General features: G+C 47.3%; 1 protein-coding gene and 1 long non-coding RNA gene across 2 annotated transcripts in view; one reads left to right on the top strand and one right to left on the bottom strand.

Annotated features, from left to right (window-relative positions):
• Positions 1 to 18,381, top strand: part of LOC309639081 — a 224,141-nt gene that overhangs the window by 45,951 nt on the left and 159,809 nt on the right. The gene's annotated exons all lie outside the window — the stretch shown is intronic.
• LDLRAD4 (low density lipoprotein receptor class A domain containing 4) overlaps positions 1 to 18,381 on the bottom strand; it is a 302,931-nt gene that overhangs the window by 252,637 nt on the left and 31,913 nt on the right. Inside the window, 1 exon segment of the mRNA XM_082415863.1 lies at positions 6,959 to 7,050. The gene's annotated coding sequence lies outside the window, so the exon portion shown is untranslated.

Below are 18,381 nucleotides of genomic sequence, written 5' to 3'. Positions count from 1 at the left end.
AAATTCTGACACTTGCGATAACATGGATGAGCCTTGAGGACACTATGCTAAGTAAAGTGAGCCAGTCACAAAAGGACAATACTCTATGATCCCACTTGTATCAGGTCTTGAGCAGTCAAGTTCCTGGAGACAGAAAGTAGAAGTGGTTGCCAGGGGCTGGGAGTGGGGGGAATGGGCGTTAGTGTTTAATGGGAATAGAGTTCAAGTTTTTCAAGACGAAAATAGTTCTGGGGATAGATGGAGGTGATGATTGCACAACAATGTGAATGTACTTAATGCCACTAAACTGTACACTTTAAAATGGTTAAAACATACTGTTTTCCACAGCAACACTACCACTTTTCATTACCACCAGCAGGGCACAGGGTTCCAAATTCTGTTATATATTTTCTACCACACTTCTTGAAAAAGGGGAGCAGCAGAATGTTTGAGAACCAATTAAAGATCAAAAAATAGATAACTGATTTAAATACCACAATACTAAGTGGTAAAAAGTTCTTTTAATGATGACTCAAAAGCATCCTTATATCTTGCAAAGTACTAAAAAATACTTCACAAACCCACCTGAACCTGTAAAACAAATTTTCTCAAATGACTGAAGAATCTCAGCACATTCTCTTATTTTTATGAAGTCAACAGGGGTACAGAGAGATGAGAAGTGAGGTGACAGGACGTGTGGCAGCTGCCAGACTAGCACCACAGGAAGCAGAACTCCCTGCCCAGTCACTGCACTGGGCAAACGTGGATCAATCCAAGCAGAGAAATAAAGAAAGTCAAAAGCATCATTATTCTTGGAATATAACTGCATAGGTGAACTATTACAACAGAACAGAACCTGAATATCAGGTAGCAGCTTTGGAACGTTTAAAAAGCAAACGTAGACGCAGGTCGTGTTTGGGACGAGTCCTCCCTGCTCTAATTCGCTCTGGCTCCAGGGTACCCCTGACATCCTGCTCTGGAAGAGAGGTGCCTGGGTAACCTTCCCAGCTCCTCCGGCTCCACCCAAGGACTCAAGAGAAACATTTCTGCTCCCGGTGGACCGTGAGGCCCAGGCAGCATGGGCACCACCCCTGACCTGGCCAAGGCACTCTCGCCCACACGGTCTTCGGGCAGCTGTAACGCTTTGTGTTTGCAAGTGATCTGCACACTTATCCAGCGATCCTGTCCTCCAATGGCGACTGGCCACTCAGACAGAAGGCGCTGAAGTGGGCACCACTGAACAGCGCCAAAACCACGGTGAGCTGTGGATGAGGAGGTGAAGCACTCGTCGCCTGAGGTTTCCTCCACTGTCGTCTGGACAGCTGCTGGCCTATCATAATCACCCCCAAGCGAGTCGCCAGAAAAACTGTAGAGAACAAGGCACAGCAGATCCAGGGAAAGAGGGGGAAACTGCTGATTAAATGCCGGGCTGAATCCACACAGACCCCAGATGACCTGCGAGCAGCTGGCCCCCCTCCCAAGCGCCAAGCTCGCGAAGGTAACCAAGCACTGGCAAGCGGCCTTCTGCAGGAACCATCCACAACACAATATTACAGGAAGTTCAAGAAGAAAGCCCACAAAGAAAAACCCCAGTAGATGTTGTCACACAATTTACTAAGCGGACCCCTCTCCTCCCTCTGCCTGTCCTCTTCAATCCTGCCAACACCTCCCTCTCCCGACACTCACCATGCTTCCAAAATGATTTTCCCGAGTTAAATGAACTTCACCTCAAGCTCTATTGCAAAAGCTCTTAACCTTTCTGGAGGTCAAAATCTTACCGAGAATCCCATCAAAGCCCTGGCCTTCTCTGCAGGAACAGGCACAATTTCCAGAAATTCACATATGTCCTGGGTCCCATGGGGGTTAAAAGCCTCTGTCCCAGTGGTTGCCTCCTTCCATTTCCTTCCTGCATTGAATCTGAGAAACACTGGGCAACCGACCTCCATCTGTAAGAATTATGTAACTCTAACAAATGTCAAGAATCCTTAAGGACTCCTTTTGAAGGGGTGGCCCATCAAACCCACTGGTATTAAGGCTCGAAGGGGAGGCCATCTCACAGAGACTCAGGAGGCCCAGCCAGCCAGACACGCAGCAGCCTTGGAGGACGCCCTCCCAGATCACGACCCCCGTGGCCGGCACCTGCCCTAGCACATGCACCGGTGTGACTTTGTGGGGATTGCTGAGGCTCTGTCTGCTACAGCTGGCATCCGCAGCCACAGGCACATCCTCACAAGAGCCTGACCTTGGTGATCACATTCACACGTGAGCGCCGTTCACCCGGGTGACACCCGCCGGGGCGGACGGGCAGGAAGACAGATAGGCGCTGCCCCCACCCCACGGGCTGCAGGAGCCGCCTCACCCACACACACAGATCGAGCCCACGAAGCCAAATTTTTGAGCTGCTGCTGAGAATCCCATAAAAAGCAATGCTATTTCTAACCTCCCGCACCATGGAAAAATACACACGCCACCAAGCAACCCAGAATCTCTGAAAGATTTATTTTTATACTCTCCCCCATGCCCCCCACCTTTACCTCCCCAACAAAATTTTTAGGTGGAAAATTTGCTAGCTTTTTAGCAGTTTAACGCTGTGCTAGGCACTGACTGATGAAGTTGCTGTGTTTCAGTTTAAAGCGAAACATAAAGGTGTTTTTCTAATACAACTCTGAATGTCTACTTAATAACAAAATAATACAGTCTAACAATACAAGGACAGCATCCAACACACAGGCAGAGAAAATTCCCAAGTTCCCAGGCCACAGGCAGAAACAGCAGAGGTAACAAGATTCTCTTCCCAGCCTCTAGAAGTGGTGTCCTGCCTGCTGGCCTTCCTCTTTGCATTGCTGGGTTTTCCTAACTCAAACACGACACATGGCATCCCTGATGCCCTTGCTGAGTTCCAATTTTTCTCAGTGCTACTCTTAACCTTAAAGTGGAAGAATGAGGGAAAAGCAGTGAGATGGGGCTCAGATCTGAGTCCCCTGATGCTGCACAGACATGGGGTGGGCAGGAGGAAGGGAGGAGAAAAGAGAGGAAGCAGGAGGTGGAAGGGCCTGAATGAGGCCTAGAGAACCCAGAAACTCTATCACAAGCCAAGAGGGACCCTGGAACTAGTCTACCTGGGATCTGTGCCAGGACCCCTCCCACTGGGAAACTTGGTGTCACTTCCTTGATGACAACCTGGAAGGCCAGAGAGGCACCAACCCACCACTGCCCAGCTTCTCACACAGCCAGGATGTCTTGGTGCAGCCTCTGAATGACCCCAACCTAACTGTAAGGCAGAGTTTAAATCCTCCTTCAGGTTAGGGAATTCCCAGCACAAACCTTTCATGGTTTAATCGACTTTACTGGACACTGGCAAAAATACATCTGGAGAAAATAAGCATTCCTGTAGACAATGTAGACAGCAGAGACCTACACTCAGAGGTGATGCGTCTTCCAACACTACTGATCCTCTGTGATGTACCTTGAAAGTTTAAATTTAACACAAAGACAGAAGTTCAGGTCAGGTTGCATCACCTGTATCTACGGTTATTTTTTGACTGCTAGAGCATCTCCCCACTGGGAACACAAGTCTCACAATGCAGGACTCCCACTTTGCTCCCCGGTCCTCACCATCCATTTCAGATCCCTTAAGGACCTTGAAGGAAACCAAAAAAAGAGATGGGACTTTCCCCATCTGAACCTTTCTCACCTGTGCTGAGAGCCAACCAGGTCTAAGTCTCACAAAGAGGACAGGAAAAGGTGTAAAAAGCTCGAATTAATGGTTTGTTTACCTCCATCCCAGCAGCTTTGTGCTCGGCCAGGGCACCGGCACTCCACCCACCTGACTCCAGCAAGATGCCCCATGAAATTACTCAGCAAACCTCCTGCAAGAGGACGGAAAGCTCCACCCCTGCTCTCTTCCTCTGATCCGGCCAGCCATGGTCCTTGGGTAACAGCTGGCATTTGGATGGAAAACAATAACTGACATTTCATCAAGCTCCTACTACGCATTGAATGCTGAGTTAGGCATCTTCACAATAATTCCACAAAACAATTACTATCCTACTTAAAGATGAGGAAACCTGAGACTCAGAGGAGGTTAGGACTTGCCAGAGTAACAAAGTGAGTAAAAGCACAGAATTCGAGCCAAAGGCCACGTTTCCAAATATACCTTACAGATATGATAAGGCAAAGAGGGACCTGTCTTCAGATTTATCAAGGAGGTCAAAATTTTGAAACATATTTAATAACAACCTAGACATGGGGACCCAACCTGATTTTAAAACCAAGTCCAAAAAAATCCACTGTATGGTAAGACAGGCACATTCTGCAGTTAACAAAAAGCCCAGAATTCCTTGGGCCTTCCCATCCCAGCAGACAGAGCAGAGTGGTAATGCCTCCAGTCTGTCCTATCAGCATGTAGGAATGTCTCCCGGGGTCCAGATGTGAGCTTTAAGGGACAGAATTTTACAAGTTACAGAACAAATATAAATTCCAGGACAATCAGCTGTAAGAACCTATCTTAGAGGTGTGAAAGCTCTTACAACAGCTCAGAACCCAAGTATGTGCCTGGAAATGACCTGCACTGCACCAGGTGACATGCAGTTCTCCAGAAAGGAATCTGTTCTTAACCGCTGTTATGTTCAGAAGGAGCAACGCACTTTACTTTTAATTTAAAATCCATATACAGTAATGTAGTCAAGAAAAAGTTTTCCATTACCAATTCTGAAAGTTGCTTAAAATAGATGACAGAATGAGGTAACTCCATATACGGGAGAGAATAGGGTAGTTATGTAATTTGCAAGATTTCTACTTCTGTCAAAATTCTGCAAATCAAGCTGCATAGTCCTTAGGGGCAGAGTCCAGTGGTGCGTTCAGTTACCCAGTAAAATTCTACATGAAGAAAATTCCAGTTTTTGGTGGGCAAAGTCAAAGAGGACTACATCTGAGATGATGATGAGAAACCACGCTGTGCCCACACTCTCTCTGGCTCTGGTGGAGACAAGGTGCCACCTCCCACTTCGAGCTGGTGGTGGGTATGCCAACTTATGGAAGAAAAATGGCGCACCTCAGCAATACCATGTCTGGGAAGGTAAGGGATTCTCAAACATCATGCTGTCCTGTCAAGTTATGAAGAACCACGTGAACGAAAATTGTTTCATCAGTCACTGACCACTGGCGAGGCGTGCGGCCTGAGCGCCCCCCACGGAAGCTTACCACCCACCCTGTGAGAGCCTACTGAATGGGCTCCACGTTTGCAGATCCCTGATTGTGAAATCCACTCAGGAAAGAACTACATAGGAACTGCACCTAACAGTGACTCAGAGTGTCTGTTAAGTACGGCATGGTTCTGAGCACCTACAATTTCAGGAAGCTTCCAACCTGTGAAAAGTCCACATAAGTTCAAGGGTCTGTGTGCCTTAGTGAGGAAGCACATTAAATCCCTCGTGATTCTCCAACTGCCTCATCTATTTCCAACAACCACCATGAATAAAAAGGCTTGGGTAAGCTCTGAAAGCCTCCAGGGGGATCTCCATCAATCATTTCCTCTGACAAAAGTCTCACTGAACTCCTCCTAGTTAGCACGCACTGTTTCAAGCCCTGGAGGGAAAAACAAGTGGGAGGTAGGGACATTCTTGCCCTTATAAAGCTTACATTCTAGTAAGGAATATGGCATAAACAATGAGCCATGCCTGGCACATTAAAAATTTAGGAGAGGGACTTCCCTGGTGGTGCAGTGGTTAAGAACCCGCCTGCCAATCCAGGGGACATGGGTTCGAGCCCTGGCCCGGGAAGATCCAACATGCCGCGTAGCAATTAAGTCCGTGCGCCACAACTACTGAGCCTGCGCTCTAGAGCCTGCAAGCCACAACTACTGAGCCCGTGTGCTGCAACTACTGAAGCCCACGCACCTAGAGCCCGTGCTCCACAACAAGAGAAGCCACTGCAATGAGAAGCCAGCACACCACAACAAGGAGTAGCCCCCACTCGCCACAACTAGAGAAAGCCCGCGTGCAGCAACGAAGACCCAACACAGCCAAAAATAATAAATAAAGAAAATAAATAAATTTTTTAAAAATTTAGGGGAAAAGAACCTTATGTTGTATAGAATTCTTTTACTTTGCTGAAGACTCTCATATATTTCTTCATTTGATGTTCTCCACAGCCTGGCAATTAGGCAGGACAGGAATCACTAAAATACTTAAGAGTTGACAAAACAGAGGCAAAGAGAGGTGAAGAGACATGCTAAAGGGTAAAGCTGGGCAGGCAAGCTGAGGCAGGTAGGATGCTCCTGGTACCACCCCCCGCCAGGCACCTTCACTAACTGTCCCCCACTGGGGCTGGCTCTGAATTGGGCTTTGGGCCTGAGGATGCCCAGAGGTGACCAAAACATGTGTGTCATCTAATCTTCTACTTCCAGATACCCTGAAATTTATACCCCAGGCCACTTACACCCCACCCTTCAAGAAGAAACACACAGGAACACAAACACAGCAAATTAGGAGGTCAACGCCCCCCTACAGTACAGATCACGTGTGCTACCGACACACAGAGAGGAAAATCTGCTCACTTGCTGTTACAACAGCCAGGAGAGAGAGAAGCTGACATCCGTTCAGTGTGCGCTACATGCCAGGTGCTGTATGAAGCATGGTGGCTCATCACGTCCCACGGCAATCCCATGATTATTCCCATTTTATGAAGTTGGAAACCAAGCAGAACAAAACATTTAGAATGAGAAAGAAAGAATCCCATTTCTCACCAATCTTAAACGTTTTTAAACATCTGGGTATTAAATGCTCAGGCTCAGCAATAAATAGAAATTGATTAGCAAGATTATTTTCCTTCAATATTCTAGTAAATCTAGAAATATGTATTTTATATACATTCACAGCCCACTATGAATACACTTGGGTATTAAACAAAAAAGAAAAGTCACATTTAATCTGATATCATGCAAACATTATCAAAGAGAAGAGTCTCAAGCTCTACTCACCTTTTAAGCTGATACGAAAACTGACACGAGTTCCTGAAAACGGTCCAATCAGGAGATGGCACTTTGATGTTACAGATATAGAACTTGAACTGCTGAAAGGAAAAATAAAGAATTCCAGTGAACCATTTCTTGGTTTCTTTAAGTGTACCATCCCCTTCTCCAAGTTCTGAAAAATACTTGAGGACTGTCACAATAAAAGGCACAGGTACCAAAATGAATAAAATAAGCATCATATAATAAACAGAAGAGAGAAGACCCCCAGCACACAATCTGGGTACGGGGTATAACTGAACTGGGGATAAATTCTCCAGCAGCCACAGGGCCACCAGGTTCTCAGCTTCCAATCAAAGGACACACACTTGTTCCTTCAAAGTCACAGGCTTTTTCTTCAACAAGGGGTCATGAACACATAATTGACAATGTCTTTATTGGATTAGGGATTTTTAAAATTATAGACATCCTAAATATGGCTGTGTCTTAAGAACCCAAAGTATCTGTCGACCACATGGATCCACCGATCCTTAACTATAAAGGGAGGCAGGCCCAGCAGCACTTTTTCCTCCCCTGAAACACATGTTTAATTTTGTGGGAGCAACAGTGACCCCTGCTTAGTGAAGACCCAGCTAAGGTGATAACTTCCGTGATTGTGTCTGCTAGGCGATCTTAACCCCTGCCCTCCACCCTGTTGTTAGGATGTCCTCCCGACTCTGTCTGGTTCCAGTTCACACAATCTGTCACCAGCATCCTCCTCTCAGCCTGATGAGTATGCTGTCCTTCTCGCCACTGCAGGTCATGTCAGGTGACTGCCTCATGCCTGACAAAGCAGTTCCAGGTAAACTCAGTTGGCTCTGCCCCAGATGGCACAAGCACCTCTCAGCATCCAGCTGGCCAAGGTGCAGGATTACACTCTGGTCCAAGGGTGAATAAGCCACCATCTGTCTAGCTTGTGTGCTGCAATGTACTCTCCAGGAGACTTGCCCCCCGAAGCATGTTCCTGCCATATGTCACTCCTGAGTGATCAGCCAATGCTAAGACAGCCAGATAAAAAATGACTGCGTCTAGCCAGAGGACCCTGTGAGATTCCTGTGGACGTCCACCCAAAACACATGAGCCAAACACCCCACTGTTTTTACGTAACTCCTTCCTACCAATGTTGTGAACCTACAGACATTACTTTGTCCTCCTGCCTTTTACCTATACTGAGAGAAGAAAAAAACCCACTTCTGACTTTCCAGATGATAGTTTTATTCCTCAACTGGTACTACTCTCATCAGTCTTCCTGGGATTCAAATGCTTATTTCTAGGGAACAGAAGTCAGTGGAATAACCAGAAATGTATGTGGTGGATAGAATTCTAAGGTGACCCCCAGTGGGGCCACACCTTTGCATAATTCCCTCCTCTTGAGTGCAGGCAGAACCAAAAGAACATGAAAAAAGTAATGGGATGAACCAGAAGAACATGACAAAAGTAATGGGATGCCATTCCCTTGATCAGGTTACGCTATGTAAGACTCCACATCAGCCTACTAGAAAGTGAGGGACTCCTTTTCTGGCTTTGAAGAAGTGAGCGGCCATGTCTGAAGGGCGCGTGAGGGGGCCACACAGCAAGGAACTGCAGGGGCCTCTAGGAGCCAAGAACAGTCCCCAGCTGACAGTAGCAAGGAAACAGGGACATCAGACCTACAGCTACAAGGAAGTGAATTCTGCCCACTTAAATGAGCTTAGAAGTGGATTCTTCCCCCACTCACACCTCCAGAAGAGAACACAACTGGGCTAAGAGCTAGTCTGCAGCCTTCTGAGATCCTGAGCAGAGAACCAACTAAGCCATTCCCGCACTCCCAACCCATGGAAACTGTAAAATAATATGTGGGTGTTGGTTTAAGCTATTAAGTTTTTGGTCATTTGTTTTGCAACAATAGTAAATAAATTTAATTTGGCAATTAATTAAATATAGGAGTATATAAAACACATGTGTATATATTAAATGCACACATAACTAACACATCAAAACAGCCCTCCCTACCTGCCTCATCCATCCATAAGCAAAAACTCATTTCTCCTACTTGACTATGAGCTCCTTGTGGGCAAGAACCAACATCACCATGACCCTGGCATCACCAAGACTGTGAAGAGTATGTGGCACGTGGGATGCCCTTAATATATTTTTTAAAATAAGCCAAATTAAAAGAGTTATGATTTGCCAATCTCTGGTTACTGCAATAAGGCCAAAGCAATAGAATTTGTGCAATCCTTCAAAGCAGAGCTCAGAGCTTCAAAATTAATTTCAAAATAGGTCGAAGATACTAAGCCTCATATTCTACCCCCAAATGATGAATGGACAGTTTCTCCGGGACTGGTTATGTCATTTTACCTGTGAACCTGAGTCACTGCTTAGAAATTTTGCTCCGCAGTTACTGCTTTTGCCAAATATCCTTGTCCCTTCTTGGGCATTTAGCTATCAGCTGAAGGCTAAAAACAAAAAAATTCCCTAAGAAAATTTCCAAAGTAAGAATGTGTGAATCACTCTTCTTTTTTAAATAAATTTATTTTTATTTATTTATTTTTGGCTGCGTTGGGTTTTCGTTGCTGTGCGCTGGCTTTCTCTAGTTGCGGTGAGCGGGGGCTACTCCTCGTTGCCGTGCGCAGGCTTCTCACTGTGGTGGCTTCTCTTGTTGTGGAGCACGGGCTCTAGGTGCGCAGGCTTCAGCAGTTGTGGCATGCGGGCTTCAGCAGTTGTGGCTCGCGGGGTCTAGAGTGCAGGCTCAGTAGTTGTGGCACACGGGCTTAGTTGCTCCACGGCATGTGGGATCTTCCCAGACCAAGGCCTGAACCCGTATCCCCTGCAATGGCAGGCGGATTCTTAACCTCTGCGCCACCAGGGAAGCCCATGTGAATCACGTTTAATTTTCCATTTGTATTGATAATTCATTCTCAACCAAAATGGAAAAACCTGTGTAGGTCAAATGCCCTGACTCTAATTCTGAAACAAAATGCTAACGTCAACTTCATGACAACCTATTTCAAAGGTTCTTTAAGATTTTTTATTTTTAAACTGCTGATTTGTAATTCTTTTAAGCAAGATTTTATTTAAGCTCTGCTTAAAATAAAAGTTGAATGCATAAATCATCCAGTTTCTGCTATCCTCGAGAGATAAATTATTGGTTTTTTAATTACAAAGTATATTGCAACTCAAGTTGTGTCTATTTTAGATGTCAAAAGAACTAGTATAATAAAAGTGAGATTTTAAAATATTCAAATCAGTTAAATTACTGAAGGGAGTACAAAATAAAAACTCCATTCATTACAGAAGCACATCATACTCTCTTAAAATCTATATTCAAGATCTTATTATAAAAAAAAAAATCTTATTATGTATTCCTACTCCCTCATAAATCACTCAGTAAACCTGAACATTATCTCCAACGTTTATCCCTTGGTGCTCAGCCTCTCAGGCAGCAGAATGCTAACACTCAAGCCAAGAAAAACTAAAAACACCAGTTCCATGACATATGAGGCAGAGAATTTCAATAAACTCACCACTTCTCGGCATAATTTTAACTCTCTTGGGCCCATCTCTATGTGTGAAAATAGCCAATGACCCACAGCACGGAACTGGAGGGGTCACTGAGCGACCCCTCCCCAGGCAGAGGAAGAAACAGGCCCAGAGGACAGAACCCACCCAGTTCCCTCCACCCTCAGCTCTAGTAAGTACAGCCGTTTTCCATCATCTCACAAAGCACAGCTCCACACAAAGCCCAATGCTTCAGAAAAAGAAGGCTGCGCAAGAATATTATGCCCACACCCAGAAAACTAAGCCTTTGGAAGAGTGGTTCACTCAAGAGAATTAGTAAGCACAGGCGCTCACACAAGGTGCTAGCGGCGGTCCTCCTGTACCACGCCCCGTGCTCCGAGCACCTGCGGATGGTCCTGCGGGGCTGAGGATGTCGCCAGCCCCAAACCGCCTCCTGAAAACCACCTCCCGACCCGTTTCCAGCAGTCAGTGGCTGCAGCTGGGGAGCCAGTGAGAAGCAGGGCGAGAAGCGGCGGGGCGCTGGCATCCCTGCAGAGGAGCACACGGACAGGGCCCCTCGCACGGGAGGGGCCCACACGAGGGGCAAAAGGCTGAACTCACGGGGGAAGTGAGGCACGATCCTTCTTAACCCTCACAACCTCCTCGCTTTCTCTAAGGTAACAGAATACTGAGATTGGGAGAGAAGCCCGGCCGCGGATCCTGGGTCCCAGGAGGAGGGGCCCCTGAGAACACGACGTTCCCGGGGACAAGGGCAGGGTCTCCGCCATGGGCGGCCGGTCTGTGGGACGGGGACGAGCACGAAGCCGTAGGTGTGGACTTCAGTTACGGAGAGACGAGGGAAACAGAAGGCCTCTCCTACCTAAACTGTCGCGGAACACTGAGGCGGCCCGCGGCACGGCACGAACGGACGCAGGACCAGGCACAGGCCGCATCCGGTCCTCTGACCACGCAAGGGTCGTTTTCTCCCTGGGGCCAAGTTGTTCCAGAGCAAATGGACCGGGGTGGTGCCGGCCTCCCGGGAGCCAAGCCGAGCCCAGGGCAGCCCCTGCACAGGCCGGGCCCACAGCCGGAGCTGCCTCCAGAGAAAGGTCGGGCCATCTCAGAGCAAACGGCCGGTCACCTGAGGCGAAACTGCACAGGATGGTGTCCTGTCTCCGTTCCGCTCTGGACCGACTGCCTCGAGCTGTTCAGAAGCTCCATCGCCCAACCTTACACAGGCCAGAACCACCTGTTAGGGAACCAGGCCATGGCCGCCAGGGAAACGCAACACTGCGAAGCCACACCATGGCCGACATGGCAGCCGAGCCGCGCTTCTGAGGCGCGCGCAAGCACGCAAACACACGCACGCCCACGGGGGAGCGCGCACACGGGGGCGCGCACGCATTTGCGCACATGCAGCAGGGGCTTAAAAGCCCTCAGGGCGGAGGCTTCCAGATCCCAAAAGCGATACGTAAACGTTCCGAAGCCAGAAGAACAAAAGTTTTCAGCAAAGCTAGAAAGAGCACCTTAAGGAAACATCAAAAAAGATGCCGGTTTCCTTTAAGTGACGTTCTGGTCCAAGGGGGTTAGCTTCCTGCTTACAACTGACCCTTGAACAACAGGGGTTTGAGCGGCAGGTCCCCTCAAATGCGGGTTTTTTCCAGCTTCCACTTAAGGTCACTAAATGTGGGGGAAAGTATGTGTTGGAGTAGAGGTCACAGCGTGAGGAATCAAAAGGAGGAGGGTCCGAGTCCTGATTCCATCCAAACTGTTCATTTTCCTCCCCTTGGCCCATCACCCGTCCATCCCTTTGTTTCGGGGGCAGTTCGCGGGTTGACGCCCCAACCCCAGAAGCTTGATTTCCAAACTCAAGTGAAGAAGAAAGGCAAAGCCCGACGCCTTCACAAAAGATCACCAAGCACTTGAATGGAAGTGTGACGAGGACCGCAGGACGTCAAGGTCCTTCTCTGATCTGGAGCCGTGCTGTCTGGTGTCCGGGCCTCCTGGAAGGGCCTCTCGTCCAGCTGTCCTCTGTACAAGAGGCCTTGCACACATCCAAATGCAGATGCTGTGGACCACGTGGGTGGGCCAGAGTCCTGACCCCCAAAGGCTGGGTGGGGTTGGGGCCACAGCAGGCTCAACCCAGGCTGGGGAAGCAGCGGCGTTTTGAAGACCCCTTATGTCCCAAACTTCCTGCAACACGCTCTCAGAAAATAAGGAAAACCTAGATTGTCATTTCCCTGAAAACCCAAAATGTAACAGGGGAAGCAGGACAGACACAAGCAAGCCTGTGCTGTCATAATAAAATGTCAAGACCGGTTTTCATAAGCCAGAGGTAAAAACTGTCCTCCACTTTTTAGCGACCTCTGTTAATAGTTAACATCCAAAACAAACCCAGTTCTTGGTAGAGAGCTGTTCCTATGAGCCGGGTCCCTGGTTCTGGGAGGGAGGGGATGCTCAACAACAGGAAGAAACGGGAGGCGGGAAGCAGCAACCCGAGCGCGTCCAAACCCACCCGAACCCCTGGACCAGCATCAGGCAGGCAGGTGCACGAGCGCCAGATGCGACTCAGCCCCACTCCCACCCCCGGGCACCTGCGGGTGGAGGCGGCCGGGCCGTGGAGGCGCCCGTGCGGGGGGCGGGGGGGGAGGGGGGGCGGTGAGCGGGCGCATCCCCGCAAGGCTGGAAGGAGGCCAGGGGTTGACAGGGGGGTCTTGGGGGGAGGTTCCGGAACCAGGACAGGTGCTGACCAGAGTGGACGAGGACGAGGGTACCGGAGATGAAGTCGGAGAGGCCGTGGGCCCGGGGCTCGTACGCAGTCGTAGGGACTGGCTTTGACTGGAGAGGAAGGAGGAGCCGTCATTCCACAAGGGCTTCCACACCTCAACACCCAGGCCCTGCCAGATGCTGAGGCCACGGGAAGAGGCAAAATCAGGCTCTTCCACCCTCAGTGGCGGCTATGGTCTCCATTCAGTGGGCTGAGTAGTGGGGGCCTGGGAGCCAGCGTCCTGTCGGCTCCTCTCCACCCTTTACTCACACAGATGCTGAGCCTTCACCACAGCAACCAGAGATACAGGAGGTCCTAAAGGTGTCCAAACCAGCATGAAGCAAATTAAGTTCAAGATCATTTTAGTCTTGACTATACCTCACTGAATTCTAAATATTTAAGTCTATCAACGGTAGTATGATAGTTCTGTATTAACTACAAAGGTTTGAAAATCATAACATCCTATTTCCCAACATTTCTGAACAGCAAAATGTTTACTGTTCACTGATATCTAGATACGAATTTGTCATTTTGGTAAATTGAGCCAATAATACACATCTATGCTTGGTCTTTCTCCTTCATTAAACTACATAGACTATATCTTGTAATACTTCTTCCATAACCCCTCCATAATATTAGTCACGTTGTACTTTCATTTTTAATGCAATATATGTGTGCATGTATATGCATACATACCTATATACACATGCATAGTATATAAACACACATGCATATATATGTATATATACACACATACACTGAGTTGTAATAGTAAATATTTATATATACTTACCATATGTATAGCTTAAAGTTTCTGAAAATACTCAGCCTTACTATGTGACCTACATTCTATCTTCCATTGCAAGTCACTTTTTTTAATTGCTGGTTGTGAACTAATAAAATGAGTTCATGACCTGCCAATTAGTTGGGACAGGTAGTTCTCAAACCCTGGTCTGGGCACTTAAATAACTAAGGCACTTAATTTATGACTATTGATGAATTAATAACCCCATGTTCATCACAACATCAGCTGTCCCCTCCTGTCCCCCACTACCCTCCCAACCCACAGAGAAAAGCAAACTCCAGTCTACCAGGAAAACTTCAGGGTGTCCTGAAGGACCATCCTTCACAGCACAGCCCTGCAGACTAACCAGAAAGCAGAAAGGAGCCAAACAGAAGTCACCCATCTGCATGATCTGTGCATAAGCTCTTCACATAAAGTCTGGGATCCAGTATCCTGAAATAACTTAATGAAAACACATTCTACTGCTAAAGGATCTTTGCCTTTGGCTTTCAATGCTTCGATAAACTTGTAAATGGTCATTAAAATAGGCCCAGCATGGGCACTACTTTGTACCCTAGAGCAGGACAGATTCAGACTCAGCTGGTCTGCAGTGAGCCCCAAGAGTCTGCATTTCTTACAAGCTCCCAGGGGTCCCACCGCGGTGACCCAGTAACAAAGCACTAGACAGCCCTGGTCGTTGGCAGGTCAAGATCGCCCCTTAGCCCCCTAATAATATGTGTTCATTGCACAGTGGACCCCTCAGCAGAGAGCGCCTGCTTGAAGGCAGGTATTCAGGTGACACCCACAGCATGTTCATGTTGGCTTCAGGTGACGGGAGCGCCACTGGTGGTGATGGAAGGGCCACCTGGCCAGAGTGGAGGTCAGCACCCAGGTGAGGGAGTGAAAGAATGCAGGGCCAGGCCCAGTGCAGAAACCTATAAACCGCCCAAGGATGAAAAGAGACATCTGTCTGGAAGTAACTCAGACACAACAACTCACATACACTACACGTGAGCCACGTTCCATCAGATGGGCTCGCGAGAGCTGCAGCAGCTGGAAAACGTATGCTGATGATGAAACCATTATTCAAAGAAACGTCCATCTACCCCATTTTATGTGAAAGAAATACAGATGCTCCCAATACTCCCATGTTAATCAATCATTTTAATTGAAAATAGATACATGGTTCTACTGCCTCATTAGAGGTCAGGTTTGTTAGAGGTCAACGTCTGGTGGTAAAGACTGGTTGGTCATCAGCCAATTGCTTATATTCCATTAGGTCACAGTTTTTTCTTAAAAAATTACCACACTCCTCTTCATTTTAGACTATTCTTAGAAAATATTTCCCAACATTTTCTCCATGAGATCATCAAAAAATAACTATTGAAGTTGAAATTCTACCCACTTGGAAGCGACTATTAACCAACTAGAGCCTGGACATATACTGTTCTACATGCTACTGAATTAATAAGGGTAAAAATAAAATTCCAGAAAACCTACACAATTCAGCCTTCTCTTATTTGAGGCCATGGAGTCTTTCCTCGTTCTTGCGGGTTTCATTAAACTAAGCACAGGACACTGTAAACTGATTTGCTAGCTTCCATACTTGCTGCCAAATTTCCACTTCTGCAAAACCGATTTCAACCAGAAAAAAAAGTAAAGCTAATCTTCTAGTTCTTCACATGGTCCAATTTATTCAGAATGTGGGGTAAAAAGTTGGAAGAAAGGAAATCAATCGTTGGCAAATAATGCAAATGTTAATTTATTACCTTTATTATTTTAATCACTACATTGTCTCAGATCATTTCCTCCTCTGAGTTCTGGAAAGCTTTAAAAACATGAACACTGCCAAACAATGACCTTGTTATAAGCCAAAGTTCAGTTATTTTAAGGAATTTACTACCTTTTAGCTGAAGGAGTTCTCCTGAAAATCCTTCCAAACCACCAACTTTGTTAAGAATTTATACAGGTTTACAATATAATACTGCATAGCTTCTAAACATTTTAGAGTTTTACTCTGTGCATTACTTTAGCCTTTAACAAAGCAGTACAAGCTAAGATTAATGACATAGGTGAGGGGAGGGGAGATAGGGAAAGCAGGAAGTGACTTTAGCACAGCAACGCTAGTTACAGAGAATCAAGCCAAGGGTAGGATGCGATGTGTGCGGGATGCTTCAGCTGCAAAGTACCAGAAGGAAGAGTAGTTTTGAAAGCATAACATTTTGCATCCACTGACTTATCAAAATATCTCCCTTCCTCAGCGTCTTCAACAGTAAACTCAGATAAGCACCAAGTTTTCAGATCCTCAGATGAAATTAAATCCACTTAGCCAGAACCCAAACAGCTGAGAAATTCAAATAATTGGAATTTTTGTGAGAAGGAAAATCATTACAACCACAAGACCTTAACACACAAATCGACTGGCCAACTTCCCAGTTACAGTGGCTGCCAGGACCAGGAGGGAGAGGGGAGAGGAAGGGAGGGCCAAGCCAAGAGCAGAAAGCCAGAGGAAAGGGACCAGATGCCCCCATTTGGAGGAAACTGAGGCATAGGGAGAGGAACAGACTAGGGGAAAGGCCAGGAGTCAGCCCTGTCTGCAACCATCCTCAGAGGCACAAAATATCCTGCCACTGACAAAGAAGATGACAGAAATCATTGTGACGCTGTGGGCTCAGCTTGAAAAGCATGAGAATGAAAAGTTTGGTGAAAGAATGCCCTGGTCTGCACGAGACTTAAACCCAAACTCAGAAAGGACAGTTAGTTTACATCCATTAATCCCATACTTCGCCACCTCCCTCTTCCCTTTGACATCCATAAATTTGTTACAATCTGCCATACATAAAATAGGTAAGCAACAAGGATTTACTGTATAGCACAGGGAATTGTAGCCACCGTCTTGTAATAACCTATAATGGAATATAACCTACAAAAAAACCACAAAAACAAAACCGAAGCACTGTGCTGTACATCTGAAACTAACGCAATACTGTAAATCACCTATACTTTAATGAAAAAAAAAAAACCAAAAAACTGACAGTTAGTGACTCACAATCCAAAGCAAGCCACTACCTGGTCCCCAGCACAGCCGCTGGACACTGCTGCTCGCACAGGGGTGGCCCCAACCTCCCGAGAGCTGACAGACAACGAGGATGAACGGGGACGAGGCTGAGGGGGACCCACGTCTGAAGGGAGGGTGGCTGGTCTCAAGCTACAAGGCAACAGGAGCCAGGTCTGAGCTCAGGGAAGCATCCCAGGCATAAGAGCTGCACAGGTTGTTTTTAGAAAGTGAATTATCATGCGTAGGCTGCCCCTGGAAACCTCCACAATTCCTGAGAAAACTGTCCTTGTTCTTCTCAAATCCCACCACGTGTGAAGGGGGACTGGTGCCGGGGCTTCCAAACAAGCGAGACAGACCACCTTCTGGTGACTGTAGTGCTGCAGGCCTGTGTGTGCGCACACGCCTCCAGGGGCTGGAAGTACAGTTTCCAAAAGTAACAAACATTTCTTTGATCATTTAAAAGTTCATGACTCTACATGAGCGCATGCAGAAGCTGTTTCAAATACACTTAATTATTGGGGTCTTTTTGCAAATACGGGTGTAACTGAAGACCACGACTCAATTTCAGAAGTCATCTCCGTAACTCAGACTTGCAGTCCAAGGAGCTTCTACCAGCCTCCCGCTTGCCACAGGCACCCTGCTGATTGCGGCCAAGACCTTGGCCAGGACTCGGGAGATGAGGTTATTCCATGTGCAAGAGGATTTATTGGGCAGTAAGCACAGAAGATTTTCAATCTCACTGGAACAGAACAATTGTAGTCTTAGATTTGCTCTTACTCAGAATTCCGTTCATGTCAATTCTACAACCAAGTCAGTAACTCCCACCCTTTGGGGTTGGGATGAAACTGTAGCTAATGGCAGAAGGCAACCCCAAGGAGGGAGGGGCCAGGAGCCCTGCAGGACCTCCGGGCTGAGTGTGCTTTAAAGCAGCTCCCTGCCTTCCATGTACAAGCTGTGGCCAGCTACCATCTCAATGTGAACATCACTTCAGCAGCTTTCCTTTGATCTAAGACCATTGTTTGGCAATTAAAAAACAACTCATTCTCAGCCACGCCCAGCAGAAGCCCCGACATGGAGTCTGCAGCCACAGCAGACCCTCAGAATTCTTCCGGCCTCTGGACACAGCAGCATCACGCAGGAAAGAAAAGAAAAGGCTAAAGCCCCAGTGTGCGGCCTTCCTCAATTTGTGGCATGCACTCATCCCCCAGACTATCTGAGCAGAAGAATAAAGCAAATGTCCTGCCCTCAGGGAGCCCACAGTCTGCTTGGGAGTCTCCAGCCTCCAGCCAGCAGCAGGAAGATTT

This window comes from Balaenoptera physalus (genome assembly GCF_965194825.1).
Source record: "Balaenoptera physalus genome assembly, chromosome: 12".
NCBI lineage: Eukaryota > Metazoa > Chordata > Mammalia > Artiodactyla > Balaenopteridae > Balaenoptera > Balaenoptera physalus.
Note: the sequence above shows the minus strand (reverse complement) of the source record. Positions and strands in the feature narration are given on the sequence as shown.